General features: G+C 35.3%; 1 long non-coding RNA gene across 1 annotated transcript in view; it reads left to right on the top strand.

The window, feature by feature from the left end:
- The first annotated feature begins 731 nt into the window (after positions 1-731).
- LOC113624531 (uncharacterized) overlaps positions 732-10,997 on the top strand; it is a 71,138-nt gene continuing 60,872 nt past the window's right edge. The window contains exons 1-2 of the long non-coding RNA XR_003434373.1: positions 732-820; positions 3,616-3,702. This is a non-coding gene — a long non-coding RNA (uncharacterized LOC113624531). The remainder of the gene's footprint in view (positions 821-3,615; positions 3,703-10,997) is intronic.

Below are 10,997 nucleotides of genomic sequence, written 5' to 3'. Positions count from 1 at the left end.
GGTCCATCCACCTCAGTACAAATAATTCAATTTCGTTTCTTTTTATGGCTGAGTAATATTCCATTGTATATATGTACCACATCTTCTTTATCCATTCATCTGTTGATGGACACTTAGGTTGCTTCCATGTCCTGATTATTGTAAATAGAGCTGCAGTGAACACTGTGGTACATGACTCTTTTTGAATTATGGTTTTCTCAGGGTATATACCCAGTAGTGGGATTGCTGGGTAGTATGGTAGTTCTATTTTTAGTTTTTTAAGGAACCTCCATACTGTTTTCCATAGTGGCTGTATCAATTTACATTCCCACCAACAGAGCAAGAGTGTTCCATTTTTCTCCACACCCTCTCCAGCATTTATTGTTTCTAGATTTTTTGATGATGGCCATTCTGACCAGTGTGAGATGATATCTCATTGTAGTTTTGATTTGCATTTCTCTAATGATTAATGATGTTGAGCATTCTTTCATGTGTTTGTTGGCAGTCTGTATATCTTCTTTGGAGAAATGTCTATTTAGGTCTTCTGCCCATTTTTGGATTGGGTTGTTTGATTTTTGTAATTGAGCTGCATGAGCTGCTTGTAAATTTTGGAGATTAATCCTTTGTCAGTTGCTTCATTTGCAAATATTTTCTCCCATTCTGAGGGTTGTCTTTTGGTCTTGTTTACAGTTTCCTTTGCTGTGCAAAAGCTTTGAAGTTTCATTAGGTCCTATTTGTTTATTTTTGGTTTTAGTGGCACTATGTTTTATCTCGAGTGAGGAAGAGCCATGGTAATCAGTCTCACTGTGACTACTGTCACGGATTCTACCCTGAGGCGCTGGTAAGTGCAGAAGCAGTCTTCTTTACTGTGAAGTTTCTCTCGTCTGTCTATTCTATGGACATGACTGAGTATTAAAAGAAAAAAAAGTCTGTGGGTTCTTTAGATAATCTTTAAGCTTCAATATATATAAATTTATTGGGTAGTCATTTCAGTATCAATTTCTGTGAAAAGACATTTTCAAGATGAAGCATGTAAAATTCCATTTCAGATCAGCTTTAACAAATAAACATTTGCAATCATTTTGATGTTAGAGAACACTAATTTAAATCCCAATTAAGAGAATGTTATCCCCTCCCCAATAACTACTTTCCTTTCATTAGTGTACCTGTATTTTCAAATGGTTTTCAATTATCAATATATTTTGAATTCTGTCAGTAAAAATTTTGTGAAATTTTTTCATCTCTCTTGTTATAAAAGTGCCTACATAATATCCTTGATTTTGTCTCTAGTCCTGCAAAACCTGAAATGTTTACTATCTGACCCTTTATAGAAAAAATTGTGCTGACCTCTGTTTTAAGAAAACTGTCCTAATTGTAGGAGGGATAATGGATTGTAGGATGGTGAGGGGTTGGGTGAGGGTGCTATTGCAGGTGTCCAGGCAAGAGAAGATGGTGTTTAGAAATGGGCAGGAGTGTCAGAGTGGTCCTCTGCCTGAAAGGAGAGTGTTGAACCTTTTCCACGTACCCTTGACAAGAGTGGTCAGGGATGGAAGTCACATTCCCCTGATCCGCAAAAGCATTTTTAAAACAACCACTACTAGAAACTTGGGTTGATGATAGACAACACATATTGATTGGTACTTTTATCAGGTACTATTATCAGAGTAGTACATGTATCAATTTATTCAGTCTTCATAATGACCCTATGTGTTAGGAGCTATTTTATCTCTGTTTTGCAGACTCAGTCTGAGTTACAGAGAAATTTTAAAACTTGCCCAGTGTCACAGGACTGGTTGATAGAGGCACTGGGATTTGAACTGAAGCAGTCTGGCAAATGTGCTTGTTTCTTTTACTACTACACCGCCTCATCCATAAGGAAGGGAAGCAGCTAGCTCAGCTCGTGGCTGCATATCTGCTGAGACAGTACATATGCTTGTTGTTCTGTTCCCCATACCTAGTAGAACAGGGGGAAAGGAGTAGGGAGGAGATGGCAGGGTGGATTCTCAATGCTTCGTGTGGCAAGGATGGAGGGGTTAGGTAGACCCTGTGGAAGGAATTCGGGCTGCAGCTATCGTGTGAGTACGTGATGGCAGAGAGCTGCCTGCTGAGATAGAGCTCCAAAAAGCAAGAGGTGGGGAGAGAAAATAGAGGGAGGTGAAGCTGCAGAGTGTCCTTTATATCAGCAAACTGTACCTTGTGGAGACTTTTATACATTTTCCTGAAGAACCTACACATGTACCCCTTGGTGTGTGTGGGGCGGTGGGGCAATGCTAGGACACCTGCCACACAGAAGACAGTGACAGCCAAGAGAGGTGTTTAGTAACAGAGGTATATTTTAAAGTGTCTCCTTTTCTCTAAGGTTTCCTACTTTAACCCAGCCCTAACACTGCTAGAGATGTAAAAAAAGCAAAATTGTATGTATGTGGGGGGAAGTGGCAAACTGGAGGGGAGCAGAGACAGAATGAGGGCCAGAGAAGACAGGACAGATAAGTCCAGCCTACTTCTCACCTTAGTTCCTTCACATTGTCCTGAGCCTGCTTAAGCTGAGAGAAAGTTCAAATTTCTCTCCTATATAGGCATCACGTACTTAGAGAATGTGAATCAGTTTTACTGTGGAATAATGCCAAAATATAGATCTGATTATACAGAGATGCTACAAAAGCATTTTATTAAACAAGTTGGGCAGAACATGTTTTGTGGTAGTATTGACTACGTCATGTTATATAAATTCCTTTGCAAATAAATTTACCTTAATTTTAAAAACTCTTCTTTGAAAACTGGTGGTTCTATTCACTGTATACAATGTAGTTTCCCATTTCACCCTCAATTTCAATCTGTGATGAGCCCCAAGTCATGCAGACAAAGGTAAAGTGAAATGAACAGCCTGATTCATGATAAAGAGCTGTTCATCTTAGAATCTGAGAGAACTGTCTGTGTCTGTGTAGGACTTGAAGATTATTATATTATTATTGTGCCATTTAATTTATTTGCCAAAGCAATTACATCATCAATAAAATAGGGAAAATTGGAGGTGTCCTCTTATTCAAAAAGCCAAACTTTCTCATTCTCAAATTTCATCCATTGAAGCAATGTAAAAATAGCATAAAGACTATATTCATTCATTAATTCAACAACATTTTATTAAGTACCTGTTATGTACCAGGCTCTGTTTTAGGCACTGGCAATTCAGTAGTGAAGAAAATAAACAAAATTCCTTTCTCTCATAGAGCTTATATTTAGTATATATGAAAGTGGGTGGTTGGGCCGAGGAAGATAGGGAAGAGACAGACAATAAAAAAAAGTAAGTAAATGATATGCTAGAAGATGACAGGTGTTATGGGGAAAAATAAAGAAAGGTTGGGAGATGAGAGCTATGTAGAGAAGTGGTTTGCAATTTTAAAAAGGGTTCTTCCAAGTAATATATGTGTATATGTAAGATTACTTTTTATATGGCAAAACATCATACAAAGGCTAGGGTTTTTTTTATTCGTTGGGGGAATCACAATATAGGCATCTGTTTTTCAAGGTGGGAACATGTAATTTTGTAATAAAGAATGTACAAAGGGACAGAATAACCTACGTAAGCATTGTGTACTCATCAAGCGTCTCTGAACCCTGGTCCATAATGTCTTCTAGTGAAGCAATAAAACTCTTGCATTGGAAGCGGATGCCTTTATGGTTCTTGTGAAAGATTTAAGGAACAGTTCAGAATGGAAGACTAAGGTAAGATATATTTATCTCTATACCAGTTTTCAAAAGCAACTTGTTACCAAGTCATCTGTTCATCCATTCATCCATCCATCCATCAACCCATTCTTACTTATTAAGTATGCATCATAGCCCAGGAATTTTGAAAAAGTGCTGGAACTAAAAAAGTGTTGTAAAAGTGTTTATGTTCTAGGGTGAGAAAAAAGCTAATAGGATTAATTAGGAATTACGTTCTAGAGATTTAATTTACTACTCACTATACTATTTAAGGAAAATATCTAAAAATTTCATTTGACATCAAACAAAGCACAAATGATCCCTTGAAAAGTGGAGTAATATACCTTCTTATATATAGTGTGCAGAAGATCTTTAGTTTAATGGTGAAGGCGATGAGCCAGGACAGAAGTCTAGAAAATTTCATAGTGTGAGAAGCATTATAAAAATAAAATTAAATGGAAAATAAGAAAAGTTAGCTATTGAAATATCTTCTAAATAGTATTATTAGTAGAAAGAATTCTAATTGTTGGCATAATAAAAGCCATATTTGAGTAGAAATAGTTTTATTTAATTTAGTGGAATAAAACTATTCCAAAGATGAATTTCAAGATGGCCCTGACAGCTTCATATTAATATATCATTTTCAAATTCCTGTGTTTATAATCATTTTAATATATTAAAAATTATATATTTTAATTATAGAAATATTAAATAAATGCATTTTCATAAATATTTTTAAAATTCAGATAAAGTAATAGTTTAATTTGTCATTGTTTTCTATGTACTTATTACATATATATATATACATAAAGAATATATAGTTTTGTGTACATAATATATAAAAATATATAGTATTGTGTAACTAGTTTATAAAATAAACAGTACTGTAATGTGACTATTGGTCCACAACTTGCATTTTTACTTTATAATACACCTTGGAGATCATTCCACATTGTGTAAATTTTTTTTTTTTCAGAACCCTCCATAATGTTTTCAGTAGTGGCAGCACTGATTTACATTATCTTTTCTTTATTTAATTTTTTAATTTAATTTAATTTTTTTTTTATACAGCAGGTTCTTATTAGTCATCAATTTTATACACATCAGTGTATATATGTCAATCCCAACCTCCCAATTCATCACACCCCCACCCCCACCCCCCACAGCTTTCCCCCCTTGGTGTCCACATGTTTGTTCTCTACATCTGTGTCTCAATTTCTGCCCTGCAAACCGGTTCATCTGTACCATTTTTCTAGGTTCCACATATATGCATTAATATACGATATTTATTTTTCTCTTTCTGACTTACTTCACTCTGTATGACAGTTTCTAGATCCATCCATGTCTCAACAAATGACCCAATTTCGTTCCTTTTTATGGCTGAGTAATATTCCATTGTATATATGTACCACAACTTCTTTATCCATTCGTCTGTTAATGGGAATTTAGCTTGCTTTCATGACCTGGCTATTGTAAATAGTGCTGAAATGAACACTGGGGTGCATGTGTCTTTTTGAATTATGGTTTTCTCTGGTTATATGCCCAGTAGTGGGAATGCTGGGTCGTATGGGAGTTCTATTTTTAGTTTTTTAAGGAACCTCCATACTTTTCTCCACAGTGGCTGTATCAATTTACATTCTCACCAACAGTACAAGAGGGTTCCCTTTTCTCCACACCTTTTCCAGCATTTGTTGTTTGTAGATTTTCTGATGATGCCCATTCTGACTGGTGTGAGGTGATACCTCATTGTAGTTTTGATTTGCATATCTCTAATAATTAATGATGTTGAGCAGCTTTTCATGTGCCTCTTGACCATCTGTATGTCATCCTTGGAGAAATGTCTGTTTAAGTCTTCTGTCCATTTTTGGATTGGGTTGTTTGTTTTTTAATAGTGAGCTGCATGAGCTGTTTATATATTGTGGAGATTAATCCTTTGTTGATTCATTTGCAAATATTTTCTCCCATTCAGAGGGTTGTCTTTTCATCTTCTTTATGGGTTCCTTTGCTGTGCAAAAGCTTTGAAGTTTCATTAGGTCCCATTTGTTTATTTTTGGTTTTATTTCCATTACTCTAGGACGTGGATCAAAAAAGATCTTGCTGTGATTTATGTCAAAGAGTGTCCTTCCTATGTTTTCCTCTAAGAGTTTTATAGTGTCTGGTCTTACATTTAGGTCCCTAATCCACTTAGAGTTTATTTTCGTGTATGGTGTTAGGGAGTGTTCTAATTTCATTCTTTTGCATGTAGCTGTCCAGTTTCCCCAGCACCACTTACTGAAGAGACCGTCTTTTCTCCATTGTATATCTTTGCCTCTTTGTCATAGATTAGTTGACCATAGGTGCGTGGGTTTATCTCGAGGCTTTCTATCTTGTTCCATTGATATATGTTTCTGTTTCTGTGCTAGTACCATATCATCTTGATTACTGTAGCTTTATAGTGTAGTCTTAAGTCTGGGAGTCTGATTCCTCCTGCTCCGTTTTTTTCCCCTCGAGACTGCTTTGGCTATTTGGGGTCTTTTGTGTCTCCATACAAATTATTAGATTTTTTTGTTCTAGTTCAGTAAAAATTGCCATTGGTAGTTTGATAGGGATTGCATTGAATCTGTAGATTGCTTTGCGTAGTATAGTCATTTTCACAATATTGATTCTTCCAATCCAAGAACATGGTATATCTCTCCATCTGTTGGTATCATCTTTAATTTCTTTCATCAGTGTCTTATAGTTTTCTGCATACAGGTCTTTTGTCTCCCTAGGTAGGTTTATTCCTAGGTATTTTATTCTCTTTGTTGCAATGGTAAATGGGAGTGTTTCCTTAATTTCTCTTTCAGATTTTTCATCATTAGTGTATAGGAATACAAGAGATTTCTGTGCATTAATTTTTTATCTTGCAACTTTACCAGATTCATTGATTAGCTCTAGTAGTTTTCTGGTGGCATCTTTAGGATTCTCTATGTATACTGTCATGTCATCTACAAACAATGACAGTTTTACTTCTTCTTTTCCAACTTGTATTCCTTTTATTACTTCTTCTTCTCTGGTTGCCGTGGCTAGGACTTCCAAAACTATGTTGAATAATGGTGAGAGTGGACATCCTTGTCTTGTTCCTGATCTTAGAGGAAATGTTTTCAGTGTTTCACCATTGAGATTGATGTTTGCTATGGGTTTGTCATAAATGGCCTTTATTATGTTGAGGTAGGTTCCCTCTATGCCCACTTTCTGGAGAGTTTTTATCATAAATGGGTGTTGAATTTTGTCAAAAGCTTTCTCTGCATCTATTGAGATGATCATATGGTTTTTATTCTTCAATTTGTTAATATGGTGTATCACATTGATTGATTTGCATATATTGAAGAATCCCTGCATCCCTGGGATAAATCCCACTTGATCATGGTGTATGATCCTTTTAATGTGTTGTTGGATTGTGTTTGCTAGTATTTTGTTGAGAATTTTTGCAGTTATATTCATCAGTGATATTCGTCTGTAATTTTCTTTTTTTGTAGTAGCTTTGTCTGGTTTTGGTATCAGGGTGATGGTGGCCTCATAGAATGGGTTTGAGAGTGTTCCTTCCTCCGCAATGTTTTGGAAGAGTTTGAGAAGGATGGGTGTTAGCTCTTCTCTAAATGTTTGATAGAATTCACCTGTGAAGCCATCTGGTCCTGGACTTTTGTTTGTTGGAAGATTTTTAATCACAGTTTCAATTTCATTATTTGTGATTGGTCTGTTCATATTTTCTATTTCTTCCTGGTTCAGTCTTGGAGGGTTATACCTTTCTAAGAATTTGTCCATTTCTTCCAGGTTGTCCGTTTATTGGCATAGGGTTGCTGGTAGTAGTCTCTTAGGTTGCTTTGTATATCTGCTGTGTCTGTTGTAACTTATCCTTTTTCATTTCTAATTTTGTTGATTTGAGTCCTGTCCCTCTTTTTCTTGATGAGTCTGGCTAATGGTTTATCAATTTTGTTTATCTTCTCAAAGAACCAGCTTTTAGTTTTGTTGATCTTTGCTATGCTTTTCTTTGTTTCTATTTCATTTATTTCTGCTCTGATCTTGATGATTTCTTTCCTTCTGCTAACTTTGGGTTTTGTTGGTTCTTCTTTCTCTAGTTCCTTTAGGTATAAGGTTAGATTGTTTATTTGAGATTTTTCTTGTTTCTTAAGGTAGGCTTGTATAGCTATAAACTTCCCTCTTAGAACTGCTTTTGCTGCATCCCATAGGTTGTGGATTGTCATGTTTTCATTGTCACTTGTCTCTAGGTATTTTTTGATTTCCTCTTTGATTTCTTCAGTGATCTCTTGGTTATCTAGTAACGTATTGTTTAGCCTCCCTGTGTTTGTGTTTTTTATGGTTTTATTTCTTGTAATTCATTTCTAATCTCATAGCATTGTGGTCAGAAAAGATGCTTGATATGATTTCAATTTTCTTAAATTTATCAAGGCTTGATTTGTGACCCAAGATGTGATCTATCCTGGAGAATATTCTGTGTGCACTTGAGAAGAAAAGGTAATCTGCTGTTTTGGGGTGGAATGTCCTATAAATATCAATTAAATCTAGCTGGTCTATTGTGTCATTTAAAGCTTGTGTTTTCTTATTAATTTTCTCTCTGGATGATCTGTCCATTGTTGTAAGTGAGGTGTTAAAATTTCCCCACTATTATTGTGTTATTGTCAATTTCCTCTTTTATAGCTGTTAGCCTTTGCCTTATGTATTGAGGTGCTCTTATGTTGGGTGCATATATATTTATAATTGTTATATCTTCATCTCAGATTGATCCCTTGATCATTATGTACTTTCCATCTTTGTCTCCTGTCACATTCTTTATTTTAAAGTCTATTTTATCTGACATGAGTATTGCTACTCCAGCTTCCTTTTGATTTCCATTTGCATGGAATATCTTTTTCCATCCCCTCACTTTCAGTATGTATGTGTCCCTAGGTCTGAAGTGGGTCTCTTGTAGACAGCATATATAAGAGTCATGTTTTTGTATCCATTCAGCAAGCCTGTGTCTTTTGGTTGGAGCATTTAATCCATTCACATTTAAGGTAATTATCGATATGTATGTTCCTATGACAATTTTTTAAATTGTTTTGGGTTTGATTTTGTAGGTTCTTTTCTTCTCTTGTGTTTCCCACTTAGAGAAGTTCCTTTAGCATTTGTCGTAGAGCTGGTTTGGTGGTGCTGAATTCTCTTAGCTTTCACTTGTCTGTAAAGCTTTTGATTTCTCCATCGAATCTGAATGAGATCCTTGCCAGGTAGAGTAATCTTGGTTGTAGGTTCTTCCCTTTCATCACGTTAAGTATATCATACCACTCCCTTCTGGCTTGTAGAATTTCTGCTGAGAAATCAGCTGTTAACCTTATGGGAGTTCCCTTGTATATTATTTGTCATTTTCCCCTTGCTGCTTTCAATAATTTTTCTTTGTCTTTAATTTTTGCCAATTTGATTACTATGTGTCTCAGAGAGTTTCTTCTTGAGCTTATCCTGTATTGGACTCTCCACGCTTCCTGGACTTGGGTGGCTATTTCCTTTACCATGTTAGGGAAGTTTTCGACTATAATTTCTTCAAATATTTTCTCAGGTCCTTTCTCACTCTCTTCTCCTTCTGGGACCCCTATAATGTGAATGTTGTTGTGTTTAATATTGTCCGAGAAGTCTCGTAGGCTGTCTTCATTTCTTTTCATTCTTTTTTCTTTATTCTGTTCCACAGCAGTGAATTCCACCATTCTGTCTTCCAGGTCACTTATCTGTTCTTCTGCCTCAGTTATTCTGCTATTGATTCCTTCTAGTGTAGTTTTCATTTCAGTTATTGTATTGTTCATCTCTGTTTGTTTGTTCTTTAATTCTTCTAGGTCTTTGTGAAACATTTCTTGCATCTTTTTGATCTTTGCCTCCATTCTTTTTCCGAGGTCCTGGATCATCTCCACTATCATTATTCTGAATTCTTTTTCTGGAAGGTTGCCAATCTCCACTTCATTTAGCTGTTTTTCAGGGGTTTTATCTTGTTCCTTCATCTGGTACATAGCTCTCTGCCTTTTCATCTTGTCTGTCTTTCTGTGAATGTGGTTTTTGTTCCACAGGCTGCAGGATTGTAGTTCTTCTTACTTCTGCTGTCTGCCCTCTCCACATTCTGTAAATATTGATATATCTTATCCTTTTCAAGAGCTACATTGAATGATTTTACATAATCATTCTTTTGTTGATAGAACTTAGTTTGTTTTCAATTTTCAGTGTCACAGACAATGTCACTAAGAATTTCATTGTAAATGCCTTCTGCACACAGATAGGTATTTCTTTAGAGAATATATCAAAGAATACAATTGCTGAGTGATAGCCTAGGATAGTTAAAAGTATATTTTGGCTTCTAATGGTACTTATGAATTATTTCCTAAAAAGCTGTGCCAATATACACTCCTACCAGTAATGTATGAAAATAGCAAATATCCCACAAACCTAATATGTGATAGTATAAAATTTTAAAGTGTTTTTCTAATTTTCTATGATTTTTAAATTGATTTGTATGAGCTCTGTATCTGTTGTTGGAAAAAATCTTTTTCCCATTATAAAGATTGAAAAATGTATTATTCTCATCTTTAGCTTTTCTATTCTGGATATTAATCCCCTCTCTGTTATATAGGTTGACAGTACATTTTCCCAATCTGTAGCTTTTTATTATCTATCTATGTATCTATCTCTTTTTCTATCTATCTATTTATCTATCTATCATCTATCACATCTTCTTTATCCATTCATCTGTTGATGGATACTTTTGGTTGTTTCCATACCTTGACTATTGCAAATAATGCATCATTTAACAGGGGAGTGCAGTTGTATCTCCAATATTATATTCTCATTTCCATTGTATATATTCCCTGAAGTAGGATTGCTGGATCATGTGGTAGTACTATTTTTAATTTTTTGAGGAATCTTCATACTCTTTTTCCTAGTGGTTACCCTAATTTACATTCCTACAAACAGTGTACAAGTGTCCCCTTTTCTCCACATCCTCACCAGCACTTGTTATCTCTTGTCATTTTGAAGATGGCCATTCTAACAGGTGTGAGGTGCTAGCTCATGTTGGTTTTGATTTGCATTGCTCTGATGATTAGTGATGTTGATACTCTTTTCACGTATCTGTTGGAATGGTATTGTATTTTTAAATTTCAAATCCCTTTTGTTCATTCCTGGTATATAAGTAAGCCTTTGACTTTTCTATGTTAACATTATGTCCTGAAAACTTGCTTGTAGTTGCCTATTAGTTTCAGGAGGTTTTTTTTTCGTTAATCCTTTTATGTTTTCTACATGAGTCATCATGTCATCTGTGA

Source organism: Aethalodelphis obliquidens, unplaced genomic scaffold (genome assembly GCF_003676395.1).
Source record: "Aethalodelphis obliquidens isolate GAN/ISIS:26980383/991018 unplaced genomic scaffold, ASM367639v1 scaffold13, whole genome shotgun sequence".
Lineage (NCBI taxonomy): Eukaryota > Metazoa > Chordata > Mammalia > Artiodactyla > Delphinidae > Aethalodelphis > Aethalodelphis obliquidens.
Note: the sequence above shows the minus strand (reverse complement) of the source record. Positions and strands in the feature narration are given on the sequence as shown.